This window comes from Ambystoma mexicanum, chromosome 8 (assembly GCF_040938575.1).
Source record: "Ambystoma mexicanum isolate Mex_15411 chromosome 8, UKY_AmexF1_1, whole genome shotgun sequence".
Classification (NCBI taxonomy): Eukaryota; Metazoa; Chordata; class Amphibia; order Caudata; family Ambystomatidae; genus Ambystoma; species Ambystoma mexicanum.
Window position 1 is genome coordinate 1,694,420,162 of NC_090929.1, and position 17,410 is coordinate 1,694,437,571.

Sequence of the window (17,410 nt, forward strand, 5' to 3'; positions counted from 1 at the left end):
TCATAGTCGAATGAAGCATACGTCTGAGCAGGGTTGCCCAATGCTCTCAGCAATTCAAAGATTCCAAGACTCTGCGTGGACTCCACATCCACTCTGCGGACTCCCAGATGTTTTGAAGGGATAGTTGAGGTTTAAGACAGACTGTCTCAGTACACCACAGCACACAGCACAGCAGACTCCAAGGCTCTGCGTGGACTCCACGTTTGCTCTGCAGACTACCAAATGTTTTGAAGGGATAGTTGAGGTCGAAGACAAACTGTCTCAGTACACCACAGCACACATCACAACAGACTCCAAGACTCTGCGTGGACTCTGCATCCGCTCTGCTGACTCCTGGATGTTTTGAAGGGATAGTTGAGGTCGAAGACAGACTGTCGCAGTACACCACAGCACAGCAGACTCCAAGACTCTGCGTGGACTCCGCGTCCACTCCGCAAACTCCCGGATGTTTTGAAGGGATCGTTGAGGTCGAAGACAGATTGTCTCACTACACCACAGCACACAGCACAGCAAACCCAAAGACTCTGTGTGGATCTAACTAAGCTCTTTAACTCAATACTAGAGACCAAGCAGGCCCCACCATTGTTCGCAGAGTCAAGAATCGGTGTGGTCCCCAAAGAGGGCAAAGACACCACAGAGTGCGCATCCTACCGCCCGATTTCCCTCATAAATGTGGATGCTAAACTCTATGCCAGTATTCTAGCCTCCCAGCTGGCTCCAGTTCTAACCCGGCAGGTCCACACAGACCAAGTGGGCTACCTAAGAGGTAGACAAGGAGCAGACAATGCTCGGAAATCCCTAGATCTTATGGCACACCCCGACAAAGAAGAAGCCTGTTGCACTTTGATGTCTATCGATGACGGAAAGGCCTTTGATCGTGTCGAGTGGCCTTTCCTGAACTCAGTAATGAAATGGGCAGGCTTGGGGGAGGTTTGGGCTAGGGGTGCAGGTGCACTATAACGTAACACTTCAGCAAACGTACTCATTAATGTTATCGCCTCTCACTCCTCTGATTTAACCCGAGGCACGCGACAGGGTTGCTTCCTTTCCCTATTATTGTATGCCCTGGCAATCAAGCCCTTTGCACAGAAGGTGCGCTCTAACCCCCAAATTCATGGCATTGTAAGGGAGGGGAAGGAATATAAACTGGCAATGTTCGCTGATGACATCCTGACATAGCTTACCTACCCGTTGGAATCTGTTCATTCACTCTTCCAAACCATGCAGGAGTACGGAAGATTATAGGGATTCCATGCCAAGTGTAAGAAAAGTTGCGATGCACCTGCACCGACCACCCAGCTATCACCTCAGCTAACAGCAAGGTGGGGATTCCAAGTGCAAATGGAGGTGATTAGATATCTAGGCGTGGACATCACGCCAACCCTAAGCAACCTGTTCTAATCCAATTTCCCACCCCTGTGGAACTCCATTAAATCTGACTTCAACAGATGGCCCAAACGATCACTATCTTGGGCAGAAAGGTTCACATCAATCAAAATGAACATTCTCCCTAGGTTCCTCTTCCTTTTCCAGTCCCGCCCAGTCATAGTCCCTGATGCATTCCTGGTAGAAATTAAACAGACACTTCTGGCTTTCTTATGGGCAGATTCTAAGCCCAGAAACCCATACAAAACTCTAATCCTGCCAAAAGACAAGGGCTGCACAGGGTTTCCCGACTTCTGAGAATATTATAGAGCTGCCCAACTTAGGATCCTCTCCGACCACCTCTGGGAAAACCCGGAGAAACAATGGGTCCCCCTGGAGAACTCTCTCTTTGTCCTGGTCACTCTCTGCGAATGGTTATGGGTTCCACGGGCCTCCATGCACCGAAGGGTCCGGGTACACCCATTCTTGACCATACTATGGTCCATATTGCGTCCCTCACAATCTATCAAGAGTGTAACCACGTGGCCTTCCCCCTCTAAGCTGCATTTGGTCCCCCGCCCCCGATACGAGATTACCATAGTCAAGTCCACAGCTTTCAACCGTTATACAAGGAGGGCTGTGGCAGATGTGGAAGAAGGTCTCGAAAGAAGAGCTGGAACACGCGCTGCACAACATCTCTGTCCCCCCTTACTATACTTGCAACTCAAGAGTACCCTCCATGACCCTCGATAGGGAGACTCTCTGCATCACCCTCTCACCCCATTTGAGCAGGTTTTAGCAAAGAACCACGGATCCAGGGGACTGATCGCCGACTTATATAATGCACTTCTCACTAGGGGCCACCTGACGCGCCCCTCCTCAGAAGACAAATGGGACATAGACCTTGCACTTCATGACTCCCCGGGTGAGTGGCAGGCAATTCACAGGCGGGTGTGGGGATCAACTATTTCCATGCAATTCAAAATGCACAATGAAAAATTGCTGTTAAAATGGCACTGCACGCCTCAAAGGATCTCCAAAATGTACCCAGGGGCCTCCCCGTTTTGTTGGAGAGGGTGTGGGGAGGGGAGTGACTACTGGAACCAATGGTGGAACTGTGTGCATGTTCAGACCTATTGGAGTGAAGTACTGGGGTGGATCCGAGCAGTTGATGGGATCTCTAGGACACTTTTGCCGTTATTAGTACTGTTTGGCATTGAATTGGAGGGGGAAGACACGTATACACATGCCTCGCAACCTTTTTGTGGCTACAAGGGTTTGTATGACAATCAGGTGGAAGTGTGCTACCCTGCCTTCAAAAAGGGAATGGATCATCCAACCACACTCCATATATGAAATGGAATGTCTCACTGTTGCTCTCCAAGACTCACATAAGCACATTAAACTGATATGATTCCCATTCACAGAACATTATGCAACCTACCGAGAAACCTTGCTGGTCCCACCGTAACGCGTGACACCTTTGAGCTTGGGCCCGGCCGCATCACACTGCTGGCCGCATTGTTAAGCGAATGATACACTCCTCCTTTAGCCGGGGACTATAAGATCGTGACTTGTCCCAGACCAGGCCATATCAGCGCATGGTGGACATGGGAGATGTGTGGGTCTCGAAAGTGGACCTCTTTATTCAACACTTCATTCTTTATTACTCTTCCTGATGTTAAGTTGGGGAGAGTAGAGAGGGAACGGGAGGGGGAGGGGGAATGGCAGGGGAAACTTACATGGAAAAGTTGTTCTTTCAGAATGGGACGGAGACCTTCTCCCTTTTCTAAACCTGTCAACTATGGAAAGTTATATTCAAGAGTCCCTTGCTACAAAAACTGCTGATTGTTTAAGAGTTCTCTGTAAGCATAAGAATCTCCTGACTAAAGGCAAGAAAATGGAGCTAATAGAAAGATTGTTAGCAAACCAAAGTCTGGGTAGTGGTTCAGAGGAGCCTACTCTCCCAGCAAATGTAGATAACAGTGATGATATTGAAATAGATCAAAGTATTGATAATCGTGAGGCAGAGTCAGAAGAGGAGGGTGAGGCTGTTGTAGTTGTCCCCCCTGGGCCTCTGTCTGCTCTACCAGCTGTACCTACTGGACCTTTGCCAGTTCCTCAAACAGAACAAAGGCACCAAGAACTAAGGCTCAGAGAAATGGAGCTCAAGCATGAGCTGGAGATGAAGAAATTATCTGTTGAAACTGCTTCTCTCCCCGGATCCTCTAGGAGTTCCAGTCCCAAAAGACCCCAGATGCCTAAAGAGATTGTGGGTATGTATGAGCCTAAATTGGATGTGTTAGATTGGTTGGCTATGTTTGAGTATAATAATGGGCTCCAGGACATCTCAGGGAATGAGTTACTTCCTTGGCTGTTCTCTCTCTAGGCTCCCCCCCTGTTGCATCTGATGTGGTAATGGAGTTAGGGGAGGTGGATAAGAAGGATTATGAATGTGTGAAGCTAGCTTTAATAGCTAGATTTGGGAAGACCCCTTCCCAGTACCTTGAGAGGTTTAGGACCCTCAAAGGCTACCTGGGTGAGTGAAAGTTTGAAGAACTTGGAGGGATGGATTAAGGGTTACAGGGTGAACACCTATGAGGGAATGAAGAATCTTGTGATGTTGGGGTCAATTTATGCACTTGGCTGATTTAAAGGAATTAGATTCCAGGAAGCTAGCTAAGGCTGCTGACTTGTGGGTTGCCAACAGGGCTATTCACAAGGACTCTGGTGCAACTCAGAAAAAGGATGAGGGGAAACAGCCTAAAAAGGACTCCAAAGAGAATTCTAATAATTCCAATCCCAAAGGGGGCCCCAAACAAAACAATAAGGGTAAACCACAGGGGAAACCAAATCAGGCTAGTGTACCTTCTGGTGCCAAACCAGAAGGCGGTCAGAACAAGCCACCACTCCAAAAAGCATTTTGTAAATGCTGTGTTTGTAGCTCTACTGATCATGTGAAAGGGGATCCCAGATGTAAGAGTAAACCTTCAGGGTTCCACACTGTCTCCTTAGCCTTCGCTCCAGAGGAGGAAGTACAAATGGCCAGTGGAAACTTTCTACTACTGGCCGATGATCCCATTGGAGTCTCAGCCAGTGTTTCTTTAGTGTCCCTGGGGTTGTGGGAATAACATAATTTAGATGTGTATAATTCTATCCAGATAATACTAAAGAGTATTATAAGGACAGTGTCCAGGTGAATGGTCAGGAGACTCCTGCCATTAGGGACACTGGGGCCAGCATAACTGTGGTGGATGAATCATTTTTCAAGGCAGAGGATGTTGCTAAGACACCCAAACGCCTCACCAAGTTAGCTGGAGGGCCTGTGCAGATGCTTCCCCAATTACCAGTTCTCATTCAGCGCAATGATATGACTGTGAAGATACCTGTCAGTGTACAATGTGTGGTACCAGGAAAGGTTCTGTTGGGAAATGACCTAAAAACTCTTGGAGTAGTGTCACACACCCCCAGATCCCCTAGTAAAAGGTTACAGGAGCTAACCAGACCTGTAAGAGAGAAAACCATGAGAGGTTCCTCTCTGGAGATGATGAAGAAAGATATCACTCCTCCACTGGAGCTACTTACTGCAATCTCTAAGCAAACAGAAGCAAAGGGGCAAACCAAGACTTCTAAGAAGAAGCCAGCAGCAAGCACTCCAGTGCTTCCAACAAGGACTTCCCCTAGGTTGTCCAAAGTTACACCTGTAACTCCAGCTGAGGCTGAGAGGGAGGTACAACCCTGTGTGGTTGAACTAGACTCTGAAGAAGAGCTAGTAGAAGGCCAAGAACTTATTGGAGATCTGGATCCTGTTGACCATCCTGAGCTGGAGTCTTTACTGGCAGAAGGTGGACCCAACAAGGGCAGACTTCAGTAAGGGACAAAGAGAATGTCCAACTCTGGAAGGTCTTCGCCACCAGGCAGCTTCTCAGGCTGATGGGCAACAGCCTGTGAAGTATTGGTTGCACTAGGAAGATGGCCTCTTCTACAGTGAACCGACTGAGTCTGCACCTGGAGACTACAAGCGACTTGTAGTACCTTAAGAAAACAGACTACAGTTCTTGCAACTAGCCCATGAGATTCCTTTGGCTGGTCACTGGAGTTTCAAGAAGACAAAGGAAAGGCTCTCACTCTACTTTTATTGGCCATAAAATGGGGGCTGAGGTAGATACATTTTGCAAGAGCTGCCACACATGCCAAACTTCTGGTAAGGTTGGTTCCAAGAATGTGGCACCTTTAGTGGCTCTCCCAGTAGTGGGAGTCCCATTTGAGAGGTAGGGATTGACATTGTTGGTCCCCTTGATCCTCCAACCTCCTCAAGCAACAGGTTTATCCTTGTTGTAGTAGACCATGCTACTAGATACTCTGAGGCAATTCCTATGAGGACTGTTACAGCTCAGGCTGTGGCTAAGGCCCTCCTTGGTATTTTTACCAGGGTTGGGTTTCCTAAGGAAGTAATCTCTGACAGGGGGTCAAATTTTATGTCCCACTACATGAAAGCGATGTGGAAAAACTGTGGAGTTACTTACAAGTTCTCAACCACATACCACCCTCAGACAAATGGGCTGGTAGAAAGGTTCAACAGAACCATGAAGAGCTTGATAGGTGCTTTAGAGGAACCCCTTAAGAAAAAGTAGGATCTTCTACTGCCATGCCTTCTTTTTGCTTATAGAGAAGTCCCTCAGGAGGGAGTAGGTTATTCTCCCTTTGCACTTCTTTATGGCCATCCAGTCAGAGGTCCATTGGCACTGATTAAGGAGGGGTTGGTTGGAGAGTGCTCCTTCCCCCAAGCCAGTCAGAGTGACTGACTATGTGATAGGTCTCCGGAGGAGAATGTCACACATGATGGCAGAAGCTAGTGATAACCTGAACCCTGGACAAGCTTTGGTCAAGCATTGGCATGATCAAAAGGCTAACATGGCTGAGTTTACTCAAGACCAGCTAGTTCTTGTTATGATTCCAACAAGGCAGAGGGCCTTGCAAGACAAATGGATGGGACCCTTCAAGGTTGTGGGAAAACTTGGAGAGGTGAACTAGCTGGTGGACTTGGGCAATCCCAAGGAGGCTTCCAGTGTCTTTCACACCAACAGACTAAAGGCGTGTGTCTCTAGGGCTGAAGTAGGAGCCTTGCTTCTAGCTTCATCAGAAGAGGAAGACGAGAGTAAAGCTCTCCCTGATCTCCTCAGAGTCTTACCCTGGTATGAAAAGATTGAAGGAGTTAATCTCTCTTCAAATCTGACACCTGAGCAACAAGAGGAGTGCAAATCTATGTTAAATCAGTTTTCCTCCCTGTTCTCACTTTCACCAGGCTTGACCCCTTGGGGCCAGCATGATATACTCACTGGTGACTGTCTGCCATTTAAAAGCAGAGGATACAGAATGTCAGAGAATGTAAGGACCCACATCAAAGGGGAGGTCAGCAAGATGCTTGACCTTAGGGTAATAGAGCCCTCTACTAGTCCATGGTCTAGCCCAGTTGTGTTAGTACCAAAGGCAGGATCCAAAGAATTGAGATTCTGTGTGGACTATAGAGCTCTTAATGCAGCCACTAAGACTGATGCCCACCCTTTGCCAAGGACAGATGAGTTGGTGGATATAATTGGTTCAGCCAAGTTCCTCAGCACATTTGATCTAACGTCGGGCTATTGGCAAATAGCCCTGACAGACCATGCCAAGGAGAAAACTGCATTTTCTGCCCCAGTTGGCTTATACCAATTTAAGGGTATGCCTTTTGGACTGAAAGATGCACCTGCTACATTCCAAAGGATGGTAAATCAGGTTCTGACTGGGATGGAGGACTTCTGCATGGCATACTTGGATGACATTGCAGTTTTCAGCCACTCCTGGGAAGAGCATGTTAACCACCTAGGACATGTTTTACAGGCTCTTGAGAAGGCCAATCTGACCATAAAGGCAAGTAAATGCCAGATTGGACAGAGTAAAGTGGTCTACCTTGGGCATGAGGTAGGAGGTGGAGAAATAAGGTATTTGCTCAGTAAGATTGAAGCTGTGCAAAATTGGACAACACCTACTACTCAGACCCAGGTGAGAGCCTTCTTAGGCCTCACTGGGTACTACAGGAATTTCATTGAGAACTATGGGACCATAGCTTCTCCACTGAATGTGATCTCCTCTCCAAAATTCCCTAAAAAGGTCAGATGGAATGAGGAGTGCTATCAGGCCTTTGAAAACCTGAAGAAAGCTCTTTGCCAAGCTCCAGTACTGAGAGCCCCTGACTACCAACAAACTTTCATTGTACAGACAGATGCTTCAAATGTAGGTATAGGTGCAGTCCTTAGCCAACTGGATGGGAAAGGTAGGGAGTGCCCCATTTGCTTCATCAGTAGAAAGCTGAAGGATCCTGAGACAAGGTGGGCAACAATTGAAAGAGAGTGTTTTGCCATTGTGTGGGCTCTGAAGAAGTTTAGGCCATACTTGTATGGATCTACTTTTGTGATTCAGACAGACAACCAACCCTTGAGATGGTTAATGCAAATGAAAGGAGAAAACCCAAAACTAAAATGGTCAATCTGCCTTCAAGGGTTTGATTTCACCATTGAGCACAGGTCAGGGTGTCACCACCAAAATGCTGACGGTCTCTCTAGGATGTTTATAGCTGACTAGAGTTAAGAGATTCATCCATGAGTGGATTCAATCCTCCTGTCCTTAGTCTGGGGGGCGGGAGGGGTGAGTCTTAGGGAGAATTCTCCAGAATGGCTAGTTTCCCTTACCTACTGAGTCTCTCAGAAGATTTATTATTTCAAGTGGTAAGAGTGTGAGCCTTTTTTCCCTCTCTTACATGTGTTTTGCTGTGTGTTTTTACATGTTTGTGTTCATAGACTACGGAGTCTCACCTACTTCATAGGCATCATCGTTTTACTGTGTGTCACACAGCACCTTTAGTGCAGTGACACAGGGTTGTCTTTTTCAGACTTCCCACTCTAAGCTCCATTTTCTGGGGTTGACTACTGTCCCCAGAACATGTAAAGCTGCCATTGACTTTATTAGTCTTTTTAAATTCACAGACCCAGTACAACCTATTTTACATAGAGTACTGGAAAGGGTTAATAGTTATCCCTTTTTGTCTGTCCCTCATGGAACATTATTTCATTCCCCTTTCTTTAAGATTTGGCTGGTAGCAGTGGTATCTACCATTTTCTCCTTCCGTGGTCTATGATAATAGCCTTGATACTGTTTTAGGTTAAGTTAGCAGCCTCAAACTTTAACCCGCTGGACCCCTTTTATTTAATTTTGGTTCTGGCTGGGTTTATTCGCCATTTCTTTTTTGTAAAGGTCTTTCGCGTGTTTTACTCGGCGCGCCAAACCAGGTTTGGTTCCTTTGTTCACCTTCATTTGGCAGGCTTCTGCACAGAAGCCCTCCTTAGGCGCCTGAATGTCTGAGGGGGACAGGATGTGAGGGAAGGGTTTGAGACTCCCTGCACAGTGTCTCCTTGGAGACCCATGTCACACTCTGTATGATTGGCTGTGGTGACTGTCCCGCCAGGTTAGCCACCCTGCTGTGTGATTGATAGCCAGGCTGTGTCAATGGGGGAAAACTGCATAAAAAGCAGGTCTCTGGGACTTGGAAGGCAGAGTCTCCACTGGATCGAGAGAACCGAAGAGAAGCTGAAGGAAGTGGACCACTACCACGACTGAACCTCCCGGTGAAGTTCTGCTGCGGGTCCGAATCTCCCAACTTCGACGACAGGGAAGATCTGCAAGGAATATTCTCCCCTTGAGCTGGTGGGACCAACCAGTTTGCTAAACTCCAAGCCAGGCCTCCCTCCTCTGGTCGAATTTGCTGCGCACAGCTACAGTGAACTGGATAGCCAGGAGGACCAGGCCCTGCTTCGGTTTTAAGGAGCGCACCTTTTATTTGTCGCTTGCTCTGCTGCTGGTTTCTTCCCTGGGCAGTGCACGACCCTCCAGTCTTCCTCCTTCGTGTCAGTCCGACAGTCAAATCAGGAACGGTGAGCATGCAGGATCTGCCAGGAACGTATGCCCTAGCTACAGCATTCTTCTGCTCTAAAGGTACTGTGCAAACACGGTTGTTCATTCCGTCCAACCGCAGTGAAAGTGTTAGAAATCTTTTGCCAATCCGAGGGCTTGTCCTTCTCTACACTTTCAAGTAACTTTTCTTCCGACCAACTTCGTTTAGAACTCTTGGCAAAGACTTAACAGTGAAATACTCTGCACTGTGTGATCCTCTGCAAAGACTCTGGTCCATTGACTTTGGCTCAGGCCTCTTGATTTGATTTCCTCACTGTAGTAGCCTTTTCTAGATTGCCCTGCTTACTTACTTGTTGGTGCTTCTTAATTTTTGACTAACCTTGCCTTTCCCTCCTTTTTAAATTGCTGGAGCGCCATTTTGCTCACACTTCCTTTTGAGCTTAACTTGTCCAGAATCTATTGGGTGGTGTGTAGTATATTAAGAGTATGATTTTTCTACGGCTTTAATTTAGTGAATTGTTTTACAAATGATGTATAAATAAATGTATATTCTTTTACTTAAAATCCTTGAGTCAGTGTTTTATTGAACCATAGTAATTGCTGTCCTTTGTGTAACTTCTGATACTGCTCACTTTACTCTTGCGATAAGTCTGGCAGCTCAGCCATCGCTACCACTTTGCTGTGTAGTACATACTTGTAACAAAGGTGAACTTGTACTGTGACTTGTAGTCTTAATTGTGTGTGGTGTTCCCAAATAGTACTGCATATGATTCTGCCTAACAGTGGTGAGCGTTTGTCTGGTAGTCTTTTAAAAAAAGGCAGACAATATCACCACCGAATCAACTTCAGGGCACAAGAATTGGAGGTTATCTCCTGCCACTCGGGCCAATGCCCTGCCAACCGTCCACTAACCGGTGAATTGTGGGAGGGGAAATCGAAGCGGATTAGAGGAAGTGGGCACCCCTGCTGCGGCCCCTCCTTGTTGGCCTCTAGAGCCCCTCTGCCCCTTCTGGGGCGCGAGAAACACCTCTGCCCCTGCCTGGCTTGTGAGAGCTGCACTTTTTTGCCATAGGGTACATAACGCTTATAGCCTCTGCCTCTTGAGGCAAAAACTGAAGGCAGGCTTAGCCGGCTGTGCAGCTAGGCCCAATGATTCATCAGCAATTTTAGACTCTTTAAATAGGAGTTGCCAGCTTTTTGACCAAAAAGCATGTCTTCCACAAAGGGCATGTCCAGACGCCTGTTCTGAACATTTGGGGAGAAACCAGAGGTTTTCAGGTAGACCTGTCTCCTCATCACAACTGCTGACCCCATATAACGGCCAACACAGTCTGCTACGTCAGGCCCGTGTCGGGCTGGCTTTGCTGTAAATCTAGGTCTGGGGATGTATCTAAGCCACTAGCGTCTTGCAAACCTTGAGCAAATGCTAACAAATTAGCCTCATTGGCCTGATCGTCGAAATAATCAACACCGCCGGCTACCGTATAAACGAGGTTGACATCCCCTTGGTCATCGGGGTCATCGGCACCGAAAATTGATGGCGCGAAGTTGAAGAACCCCAATATTGACAGCGGTATGAAGGAACCATCGCCAACAGTTGGTGCAAAGGGTTTTACTGCTGATGGCATTCTGACAATTTACGCGCCTCTGTTGTCGTGGAGCCCAAAGGTGCTTTCAATGTTGAAGGTGTCATTGGATTGGCTAGCTTTGTGTCAGAAGCAGTGAGCGTCGCTTTTGCTGCCAAACTTGCTTGCTGGTGACGGGGGAATCACACCTACAGTAGCTTGTTGCTTAAAGATTTCCAACATAGAAGTTTTAAAACTTTCCCACTCTTCCCGAGTGGTCGGCCCCGCTTAGGGCTTACCTCGTTCTGACGAGCTGAACTCTCGTTGATGGTGGTGGCGACACTTTTTCTTTTGCAAAGAAGATGACGAGGAATGACTACTGGAATGGGACCCTTTCTTAGACTTTTTGCAATGTCTTTTCTGCCCCTTGTCAGGGGGGGGCTCCTCAGTCTCGTCCTCAGAAGACCAGACGAGAGACCGCGCCAGCTCTCAGTTTCACTGCTCTCTCGCACAGGGATTTTGGCTATATTTTCGAGCATGATGCACAAGCCTCTGTGTCGTGATTCACACCCAGGCACCACAGACAGACGTCCTGGGGGTCGGTTATGGGCATTTTAGCCTGACAGATCCAGCACTGCTTAAAGCTTGAAACTCGTGAGACGGCATTGCGTCAAGGTTTTCTGAGGAAAACTGACACAGTTAGTACATAAAATGTACTGAAGCAAGAGACGTAGTGATGTGTTATATATACGACGCCTGACGTCACTTCTGGAGTGGACGATCAAGCACCGAGTAAGGCGGATCGATGGACGAGTCGAGGTCCACTATGCCCCCTGTTGAAAGGTTTCCGAGCAGCAGAGCTGGATGATGGATATCTATCAAGATGAGGACTGTGCAGGAAAAAGGCAATCCATTGAATTGTGAATACAGGTGTTTGAACACATTTTGGCATCAAAACATGAAACAAATATCAGAGATTCGACAGTGCACTTACCATGGGCATTTATTGCTGGTGGTGCGACTGATACTGGTGAGCCTGTTGTTGAGGGTACATTTGGTGGTACTGTCATAATTACTGCTGTTTTTGAATTGTTTAATGTCGTCACAGATTTTGTTGCTAATGAGTTTAATGATGGTGTTGATTGTGCTGCTGAAACTTTTGGCGCTGTTGTAGACTCTGTATTTGCTGTTGAAGTAGCAGCTATTATTGATATTGTTGATGGTGTTGTGGATATTGTTGATCCTGATGCTGTTATTGACACTGCTATTGATATTATTGATGGTGCCACTGACATTGTTGACGTTCTTGACTTTCCTATTGAAATTGGTATTGTTGTACCTAGTGTTGCTGATAAAGCCAAAGCTGTTGTTGTTATTCTTGATTGTGTTGTTGACATAGTCCCATTTAGCAATTTAGTAAGTAGTGCTGATGATATGGATGATGCTGTTGTTGGTATTGTTGGTAGCGGGGCTGCTCTATTTAATTGTGTAGAGAATGCTGTTGCTTGTATTGCTGATGCTGTTGATGTGGTTTTTAAAGGTATCACTAATATAGGTGGTCCTGCTATTGTTGAAGGTGTAGAGATTTTTGTTTCTTCTGTTTTAAATAGGTTACCAGAAACTGTTGACATGGGTGTGTGCTGTGTTGCTAACACCATTGATGTGGTTGTTAATGTTGATGATAATGTTGATGATTTCCATGTTACAAATGATATTGACACAGGTTTTAACATATTTAATGTTGTTGATGGCAGAGATGATAATAGTGACACATTTGATGATGCTACTGCCAATAGTACCAAGGTTGATGATGTTGATACTGCAGTTGATACTGATGAAGTAGTTGGCTCCATTGTTGATATTGTTGTTGGTGTTGGGGATATGGTTGAATTTGTTTTTGAGGTTATTGACGATGCTTCCAAAAATAATGATGCTTTTGAAGATGCTGATGTAACTGTAGAGAGTAATGCTAAGGACGCTGTAAATGTTGGTGATGGTACGGCTGATAGTTCTTGTAATGATGATGTTGACTGCGTTTTGGGTGCCTGTGAGAGCTGTGCCACTATTACTGACGTTATTGATGGTGCTTCAGGTATTGTTGATAGCGTTGCTGGTTTTCCTAACTGAACTGTTGATATTGTTGACCCTGTGTCTGTTTCTTTTGATGGTGATGTTGATATCATTGACAAAGGAGCTGATGTCGTTGAAAATTTATTTGGCAATGTTTCAGATGGTGCTGGTGGAGATAGCAATGTAATTGAGGCTGTTCCTGATGGTGGCACCTCTGTTGGTGCCACTGATTTAATTGACCCTATTGTTGAATTTAATGATAGTACTTCTGGCAATAATGAGGCTGTTGTAGATTTCAGTGGTGTTGTTAATATACCTGTGGTTGTTGTTTTTGATGGTTCTTCTATTATTAAAGAAACTGTTCTTGTTGCTGTTGGTGGTGCTGTTGGATTTTTCATCAATGTTGATGAATTTGTAAATGGCTCTTCAGGTACTGTTGACACTATTGTCGGTGCTGAAGCTGGAGCTACTGGCATCCCTATCACTAGTGTTGATGTTCCTGATCTTATTGTTAGCATTGTTGTTGATGCTGTTGATATTGTTTTTGGTATGGGTAATATAGGTGTTGATGTTGTTTGCTGTGCATCTGGTTGTACAGCTGGCGTTGATTTTGACGCTACTGCTGCTTTTAAAGACACAGTAGATGATGTTGTTGATGTTGATGCTGATATTAATGACATTTGTGTTGATTCTCTTGATGATGATTCTGATATCGTTGGTACCAATGTTGAATTTGGAGTGCTTAGTGCTGATGATATTGGTGGCATTGTTGTTGATATAGATGGTAGTGCTAATAGGATTTTTGATGATGTTGTCACTGGTATTACTGATGTTGTTGATGACAGTGCTAACGTCAGAAATGTTGTTGATACAGATGCCAGTTCATCTACTACTGTTGAGGACTTTGTTAATGGTGCTGCTGATATTCTTGATGTTGTTGATGTAGTTGCTGTTGCTGACGGTACTGCTGATATTGTTGCCAATATGCTTGATTTAGTTAGTTCTTCTATGTTTGACAATGCTGTTAATTTAGTTGATGGTGCAGCTGATATTATTGGCATTGAAGTGAATATCTTTGATTGATTGACATGTGTAGATGCTGCTGATAGCACCATTGTTGATGTCGATAAATGTGTTAATATTCTTGCCCCTGTTCTTGATTCTGGTGATGGTGCCATTGATATTATTGGCAATGTGGTTAGTGTTGTTGATAGTGCTACTGATTTTGGTGATACTGTTGTAGATGATGTCAATGGTTGCATTGTTGATAGTGTTATTGATGGTGGTATTGTAGAAGATATCAATAACACATTTTCTGTTTCTGCCGATGGTGCTGCTGTTGTCACATTTGCAGTTGACTTTGCTGACACTGTTGCTGATGTTGTTAAAGGTTCTTCAGAGATTTTAGTTGGAGTTTGTACTATTGATATTATTGACAATATTTGTGATGTTGATTGTGTTGGTGATATTTTTGATACTGTTCTTGATATTGTTGATGGTACTGCTAAGATCGTTGCTTTGGCTGACTGTAGTGTTGATATAAGTGACAACGTTTTTGATGATGGTGGTGTTAGTGAGCTTTCCAATGCTATTACTGCTAGTGTGGAGGATGATGCGTGTGGATTAGGTGATACCATTGTTGTTAATTTTTCAGCTAATATTGTTGCTGTTATTGATGGTGCTACCGGGACTGTTGATAATAATGTTAATGGTGCTACTAATGATGCTGTTGATGATGTTACTTCTGATACTTTTGCCAATGTTTTTGATCTTGTTAACAGTGTTTCAACTATTGAAGTCATTGTTATTGGTGCTGCTGTTACTATTGAACCTGCTGTTGATGTTTGGGCTGACATAATTGACATTGTTTCTGATACGTTTGATTGTGCTTTAGATGTTGACAGTGTTGTTGATTCTGATGATGATGAGATTCCTGATGGTGTTATTAATGATGTTGATGGAGTCGGTAATATCCTTATCACTGTTGATATTGTTGATTCCCCAACTGGAATTGTCGATGTTTTTGTTGGTGGTGGGACTGCTTCTATTGGCAATGTAAATGATTGAGGTGATGTTGCTGATGATGTTGATGATGCTGGCATTGATGTTGAAACCAATGTTGATATTGTTGCTGGTGTTGGGTAAATGGTTGAATTTGTTGTTGATGTTATTGATGATGCTTCCAGAAATGACAATGATTTTGTAGATACTGGTGTAACTGCAAAGAGTGCTGCTAAGGATGTTGTTAATGTTGGTGATGGTGCTGCTGATAGTTCTTGTAATGATGATGTTGACTGTGTATTTGGTGCCTGTGAGAGGTGTGCCACTATTACTGACGTTATTGATGGTGCTTCAAGTATTGCTGATATTGTTGCTGGTTTTTCTAACTGAACTGTTGATGTTGTTGGCCCTGTGACTGTTTCTTTTGATGGTGATGTTAATATCATTGACAAGGGAGCTGATGCGTCTGTGGATCTCTTTGGCAATGTTGCTGATGGTGCTAGCAATGTAATTGAGGCTGTTCCTGATGGTGGCACATCTGTTGGTGCCACTGATTTCACTGACCCTATTGTTGAATTTATTGATAGTACTTCTGGTAATAATGAGGCTGTTGTAGATCTCAATGGTGTTGTTAATATACCTGTGCGTGTTTTTGATGGTGCTTCTACTATTAAAGAAAATATTGTTGGTATTTTCATGAATGTTGCTGACTTTGTTAATGGCACTTCAGGTATTGTTGACACTATGGTCGGTGCTGAAGTTGGAGCCACTGGCATCCCTAGCACTAGTGTTGATGTACCTGGTGATATTGTTAGCATTGTTGTTGATATTGTTTTTGGAATGGAAAATATAGTTGTTGATGTTGTTTGCTGTGCATCTGGTTGTACAACTGACATTGATTTTGACACTTCTACTGCTTTTAAAGACACGGTAGATGATGGTGTTGATGGTGCTACTGATATTAATGACATTTGTGTTGATTCTCTTGATGATGATTCTGATATTGTTGGTACCAATGTTGAATTTTGAGTGCTTAGTGCTGATATTGTTGGCATTGTTGTTGATATAGATGATAGTGCTACTGGGACTTTTGATGATGTTGTCACTGTTACTAATGATGTTGTAGCTGACAGTACTAATGCCAACACTGTTGTTGATACAGCTGACAGTTTATCTACTACTGTTGAGGACTTTGTTAATGGTGCTGCTGGTATTATTGATGCCATTGTTGATGTAGGTGCTGTTACTGATGGCACTGCTGATATTGTTGCCAATATGCTTGATTTACTTAGTTCTTCTATTTTTGACACTGCTGTTAATTTTGTTGATGGTGCTGCTGATATTATTGGCATTGCTGCAAATATATTTGATTGTGTGACTTGTGTTGATGCTGCCGATAGCACCATTGTTGATGTTGTTAAATGTGTTAATATTGGTGCCCCTGTTATTGATTCTGGTGATTGTGCCATTGATATCATTGGCAATGTGGTAAATGTTGTTGATGGTAGTACTGATCTTGATGATACTATTGTTGACTGTGTCATTGGTTGCAATGTTGTTGATGTTGTTGGTGATAGCGTAGAAGATATCAATGACACTGTTCTTGATTCTCCTGATGGTGCTGCTGTTGTCATATTTGCAGATGATTTTGCTGACACTGTTGCTGGTGTTGTTAAAGGTCCTTCAGAGATTTCTGTTGGAGTGTTTACTATTGATATTGACAATGTTTCTGATGTTGATTGTGGTGGCGATAATTTTAATACTGTTCCTGATATTATTGATGGTACTGCTAACATTGTAGTTATTGCTGATTGTGGCACTGATATTATTGACAATGTTGTTGTTGATAGTGGTCTTAGTGATCGTTCTGATGCTGTTATTGGTAGTGTGGAGGATGATGCTGGTGGATTAGGTGATACTGTTGTAGTTAAGTTTACAGCTGATATTGTTGCTGTTATTGATGGTGCTACTGGGGCTGTTGATAATAATTTCAATGGTGCTACTGATAACGATGCTGTTGATGATTTTACTTCTGATTCTTTGGGCAATGTTTTTGATATAAACAGTGTTTCAACTACTGTTGAAGATGTTAATGGTGTTGCTGTTACTTTTGAAACTGCTGTTGATATTTGGGCTGAGAAAATTGACATTGTTTGTGATACGTTTGATTGTGCTTTAGACATTGTTGACAGTGTTTTTGATTTTGATGATGCTGAGATTCCTGAGGGTGTTACTGATGGTGTTGATGGAGTCGTTGATATGCTTGTCACTATTGTTATTATTGATTCCACTACTGGAATTGTGGATGTTTTTGTTGGTGGTGGTACTGCTTCTATTGTCAATGTAAATGATTGAGGTGATGCTGCTGATGATGTTGATGATGCTGGCATTGTTGTTGACACTGTTGTTGATCTTCTAGTTGGTGTTGGGTAAATGGTTGAATTTGTTGTTGATGTTATTGA